This window comes from Neoarius graeffei, chromosome 10 (genome assembly GCF_027579695.1).
Source record: "Neoarius graeffei isolate fNeoGra1 chromosome 10, fNeoGra1.pri, whole genome shotgun sequence".
NCBI lineage: Eukaryota > Metazoa > Chordata > Actinopteri > Siluriformes > Ariidae > Neoarius > Neoarius graeffei.
Genome location: NC_083578.1, coordinates 16,785,227 through 16,799,093, shown reverse-complemented (window position 1 = coordinate 16,799,093; position 13,867 = coordinate 16,785,227). Strand labels below are relative to the sequence as shown.

The following is a 13,867-nucleotide window of genomic DNA, read 5'->3' as shown; positions in this document are numbered from 1 at the left end:
TTTGAGAAAAAAAAAGTCAGAAATCTGTAGAAGGCGGGCTTCCATATGGAAGTGACACTCACTTGCAGCCGGTAGCCATGAATGGCTGAGACCAGAGCCATGGAATTCAGAGTTGTGACAACCGGGGTACAGGAAGTCGGTTGGTGATGTGATTCACGTAGATTCAAATACTTCTAGGCAGCAGCTTTCTGTTTGCTAGAGACTAACACAGAACCACTACATAACAAGCAAAGATTAAGTAGAAACGAATTACATTTACCTTTACCGCACTTTCTGTGTTCTACGGCCACTGTTCTACGGCCACTTCCTGGAACTAGTGGAACTATGTCAATGGCGATCTATGTGTCAAAGGCTCCATGAGCCGCCATTGCTGTGTAAAAAATGGACCATTAAGGTCAATGAGAGTGGCTGAACTCTTACTTCCATGGCTCTGGCTGAGACACAACATTTGATTAAGTCGTCCATTTCAGCAGCACTAAACACAGTAGTAGCAGACTAAGTCTCCGTCAGCTCTGAATGACCTGGTACTTCTTGGTAGCCTAAATTTGTGACTTTTTTCTCGAAAATTTCAAGTTTATTTTCTCAAAATTTTTGATGAAAATTTTGACTTCTTTCTTGAAAATTTCAACTTTTTTCTCAAAAATTTCGACTTTTTTCCGCAAAAATTTTGACTTTTTTCTCAAAAATTTCAAGTTTTTTCTCAAATTTTTTTTACTTTTTTCTCGAAATTTTTGACTTTTTTTCTCAAAAGTTTTGAGATTGTTTCTCGAAATTTTTGACTTTTTTCTCGAAATTTCTGACTTTAATCTTGAAAATTCTGAGTTTTTTTTCTCAGAAATTAAAAAAAAAAAGTATTTCTTAGTGGAACTATCACTCTTCCGTAAATACCACTTGTCAACACCATCACACTCATCATCTTAGATACTGCCTGCTATCTGAGCTGATTCTTTGTGCCATAACTCAGCATCGATTTACATTCTGGAGCTTTGATTCTGACGTTTGTCTCCACCTACTCTGATATTGTTCTATTTCCTCCTTAATATGATGTAGAAAAGTGGTAAAGCCTGACCATTATCGCTTGTTTTTTTTTCTCCTACTAAATGCCATTGTAAATGCATTAACGTTGTTTCCCTGTGACATAATTGCAGCATGATTGCTAACTTTACACAGCAACAACAAATAAATTAGCACCTGAATCTTAAAACACATTAAAATCACAAATATTTTAATATAAACTTATTTAATGTATTTCAGGATGGATTTTTTTTTTTTATTTAAAACACCAACATTTTGCCCAACTTCATTAGAAAAAGGCTTTGGATAGTTACGGTCTTAAAAATGGGCTTTCTACACAGAACTGAGGAAATGTTCTTAGTTGTGGATCATTTTTTTTTTAATTTGGCAATAATTAGTCATTGGCAGCGTCGGCTGTCCATCGCTAGCGACGATGACTGCTTCATTAGGATGTGCAGAAACGGAGATGGGCTGTGAGGCCTGCACCAGAGCGCACCAGACTTATTCTCCTTTCCTAATGAAGTCGTGTCCCCATCGTGTTGTCTTTCTGGACCTCCAGACCTGGTGCCAAGTGGTGCACAAAAGTGCGACAGACCTGGTGGGTATGGAAGTTGCCCCGCAGTGACAACTGGCTTGCCGGGTGATGCCATCTGTTGGCCATTTGAGTGGTTCTTCTGCATGCCATTTAATGGTGTGCCATTGACCCTGTTGGGTTCATCTGCCACATTGCACTGAAAAGTGCCCTGCTGCCAGCACCTGATTGGTGATGTACTATTTAACCCATAGCTGGAACCCAGGCAGGTGCTACCACTCTGGGTCAAAGTGGACCTGGGAACAATGGTGATTAAGGGGTATCTCCACTTTCTCCAATACGCAAGTCCTCCTGGACCTGAAACTCACCACTGGTTGCAGTTTAAAGTCATACCTAGGACTAAACTTGGCAATAATTACATCAATAATGACAGTGGAAAAAACATTTCATTTCATGAAGAAATGTCTATGCAGTGTTGGTACTAGATGCTGCATTTGTACTGCAGCATAATTCGATTTGCACTTTAACATTGTGATGGAGTTCATAGGTGAAGACACGTGTCACATTTACATGGAATGCATGTTCAATAACCCAACCCTCCTGAGAAAGTTCTTCCCACATCAGGTGCAAAGTACCTGCCTGTCCAGCTTTTATCAGCTCAGCAAAAGGACGGGCAGGATTCGTGCTATTTACACAGAGAGTTTCCATTTTCCCTGGATCGCCTACGGCTCGTCAGTTGAATTTGTTACACTTGAGTAAGTATTATTGCCAGAAATCTGTCTGGCACCTTTACAGACTGGCATCCAGTCATCTGGAAACTCGTGGAATGTCACTAAGTGTTGGTAGTTGCATGCCGTTTTTTTTTTTTTTGCAAACAGTTGTGTGTAGTTAGAGAAGTATTGTATGTTTGGTATTTTATTTATTAATATATATTTTTTCCCGAAAGTTGGTCTTCCTCCAAAATATCAGGATTGTAAGGACACAGCTATTTCAATGAGATTAATGATTGTTGGCAGTTGATAAGCACAGTGGAGGCACATTAATGGAGCAGAAAGAACCAGTTAACCATTGTGTGCCAGCCTGGAGCTGGACCTGAGCATGGAAACTGTGAGAGAAACCCTGATCTCTTCCAGCTGACGGTGTGTGCGTGTTTGCAATATCTCCACCGTGTATCCAAGGTATACACGGGGTCAAAAAGTATGAGTACAAAAGCTAATAAAGCATTTTAGTCCATTGGTGTGCACATTGATTGCGGACGCTATTTGGTCGTTGCATGGTTCTTGTATCTGATTTGTCTCCTGACAGGATTTCAACCATGAGCATTTACATTTGCCTTAATTTAATCCAGATTGAAATCCGATTGCAAGTCGATATGACTTCAGCTTCTTGCAGTTGACATTTCTGTGTTCCTCATTTCCAACTGTTTTATGCAAATCATAGATAATTGTGGCAAACCCAGAAAAGCATGGAGGTCATGAACCACGTCTGTTATGATCTAATGGACTAGAAGGAGTTTTGGTTTCCAGATATGTAGATATGGGCGTATTTACTGTTCATAAGGGAAAAAAAACACACAAACAATCAAGTTCATTACTTTCTCTAACCACATGTACTAACATGTTTTATCACGCTTGCCTTGCACCACAACAATTTACTATTTCATAGTAAATCTGCCGTTTACTATTACATCTTTTATTAATTAAAGAATGATCCTATGTCATACTTTTTATTCGTGTAGAGTTAGATTTAATGTTATGGAACATCTGGAAAACAAGTTATCGCTTACGTTATAGCAGCTGTAAAAAGTTATGAAGAAAAAACACAGCTTTTATTGTTACTGGGAAACCAGAAAGTGTAAATTCCTTTAAGTATTTCATGTCACGTGTCCACTATAGAAATCATTGTGAATGAGCTGTTGTTACCAGGTACTGTAAAAAAAAAAATTCCTCCACCATTTTGTCAAATTTGGAGGCAGAGTTTGTGTAGTAGGGACTTTCTGCTGCTTCACTTTGTAGAGACATTACACTGTATTTTTATTTTTTTTTTACAGTCACTGGTTGTTACTATAGAACAGTGGCGAACTGTGACTATTAGAGCTGGGACTTGAGCTCAGCCAAAACTTAGCCAGACACACCAAAAAAGCAACAGGGCAAGGGATTTTGCAAGGGATTAGCGACAGGCTGCCAGGTTGCTCTGTTGTGTGTTGTTGTCTCTGTTAATTTGAAAAGTAATTAATTATTACATCAGGAAACGAATACTTAAGTCTGAGTGAAAAATACTCTGGCAAGTGTGCGTGGAAGAAGAGTCTGGAGACAGAAATCTTAGCTTCTCGGTCGTTAGTCTGTGTTACTTGCTCTCAATAGCACTGGCTTGACTGCATTATTAGTATTCGCTAACACTACTGATGAACGACTCGCAGTTAAGCTTGTGTTGGCCTTCAAGAAGGTCTAGGGTGATACATTTTTGGTCCCTTCCACTGTAAATCAAAATCTGATTGGTTAATTCATCTGTCACTTCCTACATACACTGCCAGGGGCTTTGTCCCAGCAATGAAGTCCTAACCAATGAGTGAGCCAGCTCTAAACCCTTCTCAGCCTAGAGACAACAAACAAAAAAATTCTCATTGGATAACGCTATTTTAATGTTTTCAGGACAGTAACACTTTCATTTCTGAAGCAAATTTGATAGAAAATGAGGCCAAATTAGAATTAGAAGAGAACAATTATAATGAAATTATGAAAGAATGAAAGAAAGTAAAGATAACGTTTGAAATACTGATATGTTTTGGCCTTCTCAGAAGGCCTAGACAGTTCCCCTGTGACATAGAAACACTAAAAGTAGTTCGTTAATGTAAAGTGTACAATGTGATTTGAATTACAGCCTGCACTAGTGTCAGAGCCGCTGGGATAGAAAATTAATTAACACCTTCTGACCAATCAGATTCAAGAATTGGACTCTGTAATGAGTAGTGCAGTGGGTCATATTCCTGCCTCCCAACTTCAGGGTCTCATATGTGTGTGAATGTGTGTTTATGGTGCCCAGCGATGGACTGGTGTCCCATTGGATGTATTCCTACCTTGTGACCAGTGTTCCCAGAACAGACTCCAGATCTAACACAAGCCTGACCAAGATAAAAATGCTTCCTGGAAATGAATGAATGAATGAATGAATATTTTGATTCAACATTATTCTGACAGATAATCTGTTAAAGATGGACAATATAGAAAAAAGTGCCAGTGTGTGCTAACAAGAATGGCATTCAGCAGATGTTCCAAGCATATGCCCACCTGACAAAGATCAAACCCACACCGCTGCTTTCAAACAGTGAGAGGAAATGGGTTTGTTCTCCTGATTCGAAAACACAGGAGGGCGGTGCCTCTGAGAACACTCTGGAGTTTCTATTAATTCCATCTGTGCTTGTGTGTGTATTGGATGGAAACTATTATGGAGCCCCCCAAACTTGTTAGGCCCTAAGAGGTGTGTGTGTGTGTGTGTTTGTGGTTTGCACACAGGCTGACTCATAGAAGCACAGCCCATTAGTAGACGCCCCCAGCCCAAAACAGAACAGTGTCTTTCCCACTTCTCTGACTCCCTCACTCCACTCCATCTAACCGTTTCACTGGAACTTCATTTCACAGTAGGTACCGGTTTCTCTCCTGTCACTGCATTCACACACTCCAGCTGCATATTTCTGCATTCGCTTCACTAGCTAACACATACCATGCATGCTATCACGTTTCGAATGACTTCCTTTGTGCATGTTTACTCGATCCAAATCTCTACTCTTGTATATTGAGAAATGAGACTTTAATATCCTCATGTGAACTGTGGCAGCTAGCACAGCCTGATCTGCTAGATTCCAAACACAGAGTGTATGACTTACAAATGGGATACAAACCCATATGCTGAGCAGTGTTGTATGTGTGCCATTGTTTTATTCACTAGTGTCATATTTTCCAAGCTGCATTGTAGAACTGAACTAAACCGAATGCCAGCGTTAGGGTGAACACTGAGTTCATTTAACTCTGGAATAGCTGTACATTTCTCTCTAGCAATCTAATTTTGAATTTTATCATGCATTATTTAAGGTCATTTCATCACTTGACCAACGTGCTGGGTTTGTTCTGTTATATATGACATGAATTATGTAGTAAATATAATATTATTCTTGAGACACTGTTTTCAAGTGTGTATCATGTAATCACTACAGTATTATTGTTTAATATGATAAAAAGTTTCTTTAATGTGATCCATTGTGATTCAGTATTGTGGAAACATTTCATTCCTCTATAGTAAGTGCTTTATCTTGGTCAGGGTTGTGGTGCATCTGGAACCTGTCCCAGGAAAATTGGGTGTAAGGTGGGAATACACCCTGGATGGACTGCCAGTGTGTCACAGGGCATCATGCTATTATGCAAGCAGTGCAGATTAGTAAATTGAGCTTTGAAGAGTAGACGGCCACACCTCATTGTGACTGACTGGTGCAGAAGCCACACCTCCTTCACTGGAACTGCCAGCCTTATAGTTTATGATTTCTTCACTGGGACTGACGGTCACACCGCCTTCATTAGGTTAGTGGGACAAAAAGCCACACCTCCTTCACTGTGACTGACAGATACAGAGGCCACACCTCCTTTACTGGGACTTACAGGCACTGAGGCCACACCTCCTTCACTGTGACTGACAGATACAGAGGCCACACCTCCTTCACTGAAACTGAGAGCCTTAGAGTTTATGACTTCTTCACTGGGACTGAAGGTCGCACCGCCTTCATTAGGTTAGTGGGACAAAAAGCCACACCTCCTTCACTGGGACTGACAGATCCAGAGGCCACATCTCTTTCACTGACAGCCTCACAATTCATACCTTCTTCACTGGGACTGAAGGTCACACTGCCTTCACTAGGTTAGTGGGACAAAAAGCCACACCTCGTTCAATGTGACTGACAGACACAGAGGCCACACCTCCTTCACTGGAACTGACAGATACAGAGGCCACACCTCCTTCACTGGGACTGACAGCTTTATAATTCATACCTTCTTCACTGGGACTGAAGGTCACACTGCCTTCACTAGGTTAGTGGGACAAAAAGCCACACCTCGTTCAATGTGACTGACAGACACAGAGTCCACACCTCCTTCACCGTGACTGACAGATACAGAGGCCACACCTCCTTCACTGGAACTGACAGCCTTAGAGTTTATGAGTTCTTCACTGGGACTGAAGGTCGCACCGCCTTCATTAGGTTAGTGGGACAAAAAGCCACACCTCCTTCACTGGGACTGACAGATACAGAGGCCATACCTCTTTCACTCGGACTGACACCCTTAGAATTCATACCTTCTTCACTAGGACTGAATGTCACACTGCGTTCATTAGGTTAGTGGGACAAAGAAGCCACACCTCCTTCACTGTGACTGACAGATACAGAGGCCACACCTCCTTTACTGGGACTTACAGGCACTGAGGCTACACCTCCTTCACTGTGACTGACAGATACAGAGGCCACACCTCCTTCACTGGAACTGACAGCCTTAGAGTTTATGACTTCTTCACTGGGACTGAAGGTCGCACCACCTTCATTAGGTTAGTGGGACAAAAAGCCACACCTCCTTCACTGGGACTGACAGACCCAGAGGCCACACCTCCTTCACTGGAACTGACAGATACAGAGGCCAAACCTCCTTCACTGGGACTGACAGCTTTATAATTCATACCTTCTTCACTGGGACTGAAGGTCACACTGCCTTCACTAGGTTAGTGGGACAAAAAGCCACACCTCGTTCAATGTGACTGACAGACACAGAGTCCACACCTCCTTCACCGTGACTGACAGATACAGAGGCCACACCTCCTTCACTGGAACTGACAGCCTTAGAGTTTATGAGTTCTTCACTGGGACTGAAGGTCACACCGCCTTCATTAGGTTAGTGGGACAAAAAGCCACACCTCCTTCACTGGGACTGACAGATACAGAGGCTCTTTCACTCGGACTGACAGCCTTAGAATTCATACCTTCTTCACTAGGACTGAATGTCACACTGCATTCATTAGGTTAGTGGGACAAAGAAGCCACACTTCCTTCACTGTGACTGACAGATACAGAGGCCACACCTCCTTTACTGGGACTTACAGGCACTGAGGCCACACCTCCTTCACTGTGACTGACAGATACAGAGGCCACACCTCCTTCACTGAAACTGAGAGCCTTAGAGTTTATGACTTCTTCACTGGGACTGAAGGTCGCACCACCTTCATTAGGTTAGTGGGACAAAAAGCCACACCTCCTTCACTGGGACTGACAGATCCAGAGGCCACAACTCTTTCACTGACAGCCTTACAATTCATACCTTCTTCACTGGGACTGAAGGTCACACTGCCTTCACTAGTTTAGTGGGACAAAGAAGCCACACCTTGTTCAATGTGACTGACAGACACAGAGGCCACACCTCCTTCACTGGGACTGACAGATACAAAGGCCACACCTCCTTCACTGTGACTGACAGATACAGAGGCCACATTTCCTTCACTGGAAATGACAGCCTTAGAGTTTATGACTTTTTCACTGGGACTGAAGGTTGCACCGCCTTCATTAGGTTAGTGGGACAAAAAGCCACACCTCCTTCACTGTAACTGACAGATACAGAGGCCACACCTCTTTCACTGGGACTGACAGCCTTAGAATTCATACCTTCTTCATTAGGACTGACTGTCACACTGCCTTAACTAGGTTAGATGGACAAAGAAACCACACCTCCACTCCTGTGACTGACAAATACAGAGACCACACCTCTTTCACTGGGACTGACAGCCTAAGAGTCCATGCCTTCTTTGCTGGGACTGAAGTCCACACCTTCACTTGGTTCAATGGACAAAGAAGGCAGACCTCCACTACTGTGACTGACAGATACAGAGGCCACACCTCCTTTTCAGTGACTTACAGACACTGAGGCCACACCTCCTTCACTGTGACTGACAGCCTTAGAATTCATGCCTTCTTCACTGGTACTGAAGGTCACACTGCCTTAACTAGGTTAGATGGACAAAGAAACCACACCTCCACTCCTGTGACTGACAGATACAGAGACCACACCTCTTTCACTGGGACTGACAGCCTAAGAGTCCATGCCTTCTTCGCTGGGACTGAAGTCCACACCTTCACTTGGTTCAATGGACAAAGAAGCCAGACCTCCACTATTGTGACTGACAGATACAGAGGCCACACCTCCTTTTCTGGGACTTACAGATACAGAGGCCACACCTCTTTCACTGTGACTGACAGAAACAGAGGCCACACCTCTATCACTGGGACTGACAGACACTGAGGCCATGCCTCTTTTACTGGGACTGAGAAGCAAGGCAATGGTTTGATGACATCAACTATATTTCTGGATGTTTCCAATGGTAACAGTGATCATCAGAACCGAGAGTAGGCTAGCTCCTAACGTGTTTCCTCATCATTATAAAGTGCACTATGTACTGTAAAATGTAATGCACAATATGGCCAATAGGAAGCTATGTAAGAGTCACCCAGTGGTCCAGCTCGGTAGCTAGCGCCCCTGAAGTTTAGCTAATCTGGATTGTCTAGGCTCCGGTTTCCCTCACAGTCCAAAGACATGCAGGTTAGGTTAACTGGTGGCTCTAAATTGACCGTAGGTGTGAGTGTGAATGGTTTTTTGTCTCTATGTGTCAGTCCTGCAATGATCTGGTGACTTGTCCAGGATGCACCCTACCTCTCACCCATAGTCAGCTGGGATAGGCTCCAGTTTGCCCGCAACCCTGCACAGGATAAGTGGTTATGGATAAATGGATGGATTGTCTAGTTTATTTATATTACAGTGCACAAATATCCATCTTGTGTAGGGTCTTTGCTGAAGCAATGATCACATTAATTATGGATAGCTGCCAACAATGCTAACAAGAAACCATTAGCGGGATAATCAACCACAGAGAGCCTGTCTGCTGGTTTTCTATTAGCTCGCAAGGCCAAGAGTCATGAATTCACAGGCCAAATCTGACCTAGATAAAGTTGGGATGAAGCAAAGGTACCCTCTACCAGAAGCTGATGCATATCTGAGAAGAAGAAGCCTTTATTTTGTACACTCAAGCAACATCTTTTCACATCCTCCATCCTTTTCCCTTCAGTGAAATAGCTTTTGATTAATTTGGTCTGGCCACTGCTTTAGTTGATAAAGCATCTCCTGTATCACCACAGCAAAGGGTCAAAAATTATAAATGTTATGGATTTTATGATGTGAGCTGGGGTTGGACCATCATCAGACAAGTTAGTTTTATCCTACTGATGCTGTGTTGTTGCAGTAATAATCCTGCTCAGTACGAGAGGAACCACAGGTTCAGACATTTGTTGTCTGATTTGGTGCATGCATTTGGTATGGAAGAGTGGCATAGTGGTGTAGTGGTTAGCACTGTCACCTCACAGCAAGAAAGTTCTGGGTTCAAGCCCAGTGGCCGACAGGGGCCTTTCTGTGTGGAGTTTGCATGTTTTCCCTGTGCATGTGTGGGTTTCCTCTGGGTGCTCCGGTTTCCCCCACAGTCCAAAGACATGCAGGATAGGCTAATTGGTGGTTCTAAATTGACCGTGAGTGTGAATGGTTGTTTGTCTCTACTGTATGTGTCAGCCTTGCAATGATCTGGTGACTTTTCCAGGGTGTACCTCACCTCTCGCCCATAGTCAGCTGGGATAGGCTCCAGCTTGCCCATGACCCTGCACAGGATAAGCGGTTACAGATAATGCATGGATTTGGTATGGAGATAAAGCTAAAGTATGTCTAACATGATCTTTTGTAACATTAGTCCAAAAGTAATGAGAAAGGCCACATACATGGCTATACAGTAAATCTGAGTATACATCAGTGTAAAAATCAAATATGCCTGGGTTTTTCCCCTCATTACTCCTTTACCAACAAGTTGATTGACTTGATATTGAAGATGGAACGCTATGTTGAGCATTACTCAGTTTTATTCGTACTTCAAGCAGTGGCCTGCATCTGTCCAGGCTTTAATACAATGTTGAAAGAAATGCATCGTCAATTTCATGAATGTGTAATTTCTACTTTCTCATGTGACTTTTGTAAATCATTGCAAGTGTAGTTTCGCTAACTCTTTTCAGGGAGAAGTAATTAATGCATGCTCAAAAAGTTGCTCGACGTCACCAGATGATATCACCGACTGATTTGCATATTCACTGATTGTTTTTTGACCAGAATAAAGAAAAGATTATAACGCATTTCTTATAGCTGAAGCAGTGGTAGTGATTCAGAAAATGGACATAAAGGAAACAGTTCCAGATGGAATGACTTGCTTTTATTACTTGTATATATCGCCAAGAAGAACATAGAAGTGTATGTGTGAGACAAACATGACTGACCAATGGTTGGTCAATAGTGATCAATGATTGTTCATTGAGAACAATGGTGATCGATGATTGTTCATTGAGAACAATGGTGATTGATGATTGGTTGTTGAGAACAATGGTGATTAGTGTTCGGGTGTTGGGAAACAATGGTGACCAATGATTGGTTTTTAGGGATAATGGTGATCACTGATTTGTCTTTGGGAACAATAGCGATTAATGATTAGCTGTTGGGAAAAATAGTGGTCAGTGATCGGTCATTGAGAACAATGGTGATTAGTGCTTGGGTGTTGGGAAGTAATCGTGATCAGTGATTGGTTGTTGGGAACAATGTTGACCAGTGTTTGGTTATTGGGGATAATGGTGATCACTGATTGGTTTTTGGGAACAATGGTAATTAGTGATTAGTTTTGGGGAACAACAGTGGTCAGTGATTGGTCATTGGGAATAATTGTAATCAGTGATTGGTCATTGGGAACAATAGTGACCAGTGATTGGTCATTGGGAATAATATTGATTAGTGATTGGTCCTTGTGAACAATGTTGGCCAGTGTTTGGTTGTTGGGGATAATGGTGATCACTGGTTGGTCATTGATAACAATATTGATCAGGGATTGGTCTTTGTGAACAATAGTGATCAGTTATTGGTCATTGGGAATAATACTGATTAGTGATTGGTTGTTTGGAACAATTTTGACCAGTGTTTGATTGTTGGGGATAATGGTGATCACTGATTGGTCACTGATAACAATAGTGATCAGGGATTGGTCATTAAGAACAACAGTGATCAGGGATTGGTCTTTGGGAATAATATTGAATAGTGATTGGTTGTTGGGAACAGTGGTGTCCAGCATTTGGTTGTTGGGTATAATGGTGATCACTAATTGGTCTTTGGGAATTATGATGATTAGTGATTGGTCATTGGGAACAACAGTAATCAGGGATTGGTCTTTGGGAACAATATTAATTAGTGATTGTTCCTTGTGAGCAATAGTGATCAGTGATTGGTTATTAGGAGTATAGGCTAACACAAACAGAATTCAGTCAGGTTTTACACACAGGTGGTCACCAGATCTAGTTGGCAACATTATACAATCCTTCGGCTTGTACCTTCGGCTTCTCACTTAATTTAACATTTTACATCCTGTACATGGTTTTCATAATTTGTTTCAGCCCTGCCCCATCAATTCTGTGGAACCATCCACACCATGCCCCTCAAAATATTATTTACAACTGTGGATTTATTTTTGCTAGGTTTATAATGCATATAAATCTTATTACTGCAGTTATGTTAGTTCAGGGCTTTTCAAAGTGTGGGGCGCGCCTCCCCTAGGGGGTGCCAGAGTTCTTCAGGGGGGGTGCAACGTAAGAAAAAATAAACCAGAATAAGTTACGATTCAGACCCTCCAGGATTTCGCGATGTTGCGATTTGCAACATCAACACAAATTCAACCAATCCCCGCAAATTCAGGGCGGTGTTGCAATTATATCCAATCACTGCAACTTTCCCGCAAATTTGACCAATCGTTGGCGTCGTCTTGAGGTGACGTCGACAAACTACCTTCCGCCTTACTTCCAGTGTTGCCAGATTGGGCGGTTTCAAGTGCATTTTGGCGGGTTTTGAACATATTTTGGGCTGGAAAACGTCAGCAGTATCTGGCAACACTGCTTACTTCCATGTATACATTTAAGAGAAGCAGCATGTGCGAGTCAGTGTTTATGTAGGCTTAAATTCTGTTACTGAAAGTGTGTTATGTTTACAGTGAAGGACTGTGTGCACTTTACATTATTTTTTTGACTTAATACAAGAAATTAATGGATGCCAACATTTTTGCCAAAATGGTATTTTATTTTCCATCGTTTAGGCAGCTTCAGCATCATACTGTGAGATTCTGTTCAAATTGTTTTGTTTCTTCTATGAAGCCTGAGCCATTTATTTTATTAGTTTATAATTATTGTTTAATTTAGTCTTCAGGAGAGACTGCCTGCACACAGTACTAGTATTAATAGTTTTTTTCTTACATGAAAGCTGAGGCATTTATATTATATTTTAAGGTAACTTCATGTTGTGCTGTGAGGTTCTATGCACTTTAACTTTTGAACCAACAGGTGCATTTGGATAAGTAAAGCCTATTTTTCTGCATTTTTGTAGTCCTGGTAATCTTTTATATTGGTAAAGTTGTTTATAGGACCATTTCTCAGTGTCTTTGTTTTTTTAATCAATAGTTTTTCAGTAATAACTTAATATTTAACATATCACTCAATTTTAATCACAAAAAGAGAAAATCGCAACAATTTCTCGCAACTTTCACTTCCTCCCGCAATGTAATCGCAAGAAAAACCTAAAAAACACCGCAACTTTCATCGCAATTTTTTGGAAAAATCCTGCAACATCAGACATTTTAGCCCGCAACAATCACAGAAAAGGCGGCACGGCGGTGTAGTGGTTAGCGCTGTTGCCTCATAGCAAGAAGGTCCGGGTTCGAGCCCCGTGGCCGGCGAGGGCCTTTCTGTGCGGAGTTTGCATGTTCTCCCCGTGTCCGCGTGGGTTTCCTCCGGGTGCTCCGGTTTCCCCCACAGGCCAAAGACATGCAGGTTAGGTTAACTGGTGACTCTAAATTGACCGTAGGTGTGAATGTGAGTGTGAATGGTTGTCTGTGTCTATGTGTCAGCCCTGTGATGACCTGGCGACTTGTCCAGGGTGTACCCCGCCTTTTGCCCGTAGTCAGCTGGGATAGGCTCCAGCTTGCCTGCGACCCTGTAGAACAGGATAAAGCGGCTACAGATAATGAGATGAGATGAGACAATCACAAAAAAGGCCCGCGGAATCCTGGGGGGACTGACTATTGCGGACATTTAGCAAACTTCAGCTAGCCTTTACCAGAGACAAAATGGATCGATTTTTAGTACCTAAAGCTACAGTGAGTGAGGAGACAGAGTCTGGGCCA

At 42.2% G+C, this 13,867-nt stretch overlaps 1 protein-coding gene across 2 annotated transcripts in view; it reads left to right on the top strand.

Moving 5' to 3' along the window:
• The first annotated feature begins 2,225 nt into the window (after positions 1-2,225).
• The window catches only part of sorbs3 (sorbin and SH3 domain containing 3), a 132,397-nt gene continuing 120,755 nt past the window's right edge, over positions 2,226-13,867 (top strand). The window contains exon 1 of one of the 2 annotated variants that reach the window (XM_060931370.1): positions 2,226-2,301. The gene's annotated coding sequence lies outside the window, so the exon portion shown is untranslated. Of the gene's footprint in view, positions 2,302-5,106; positions 5,184-13,867 lie in introns of those variants that run through there. The other variant, XM_060931369.1, reaches the window with a different exon arrangement.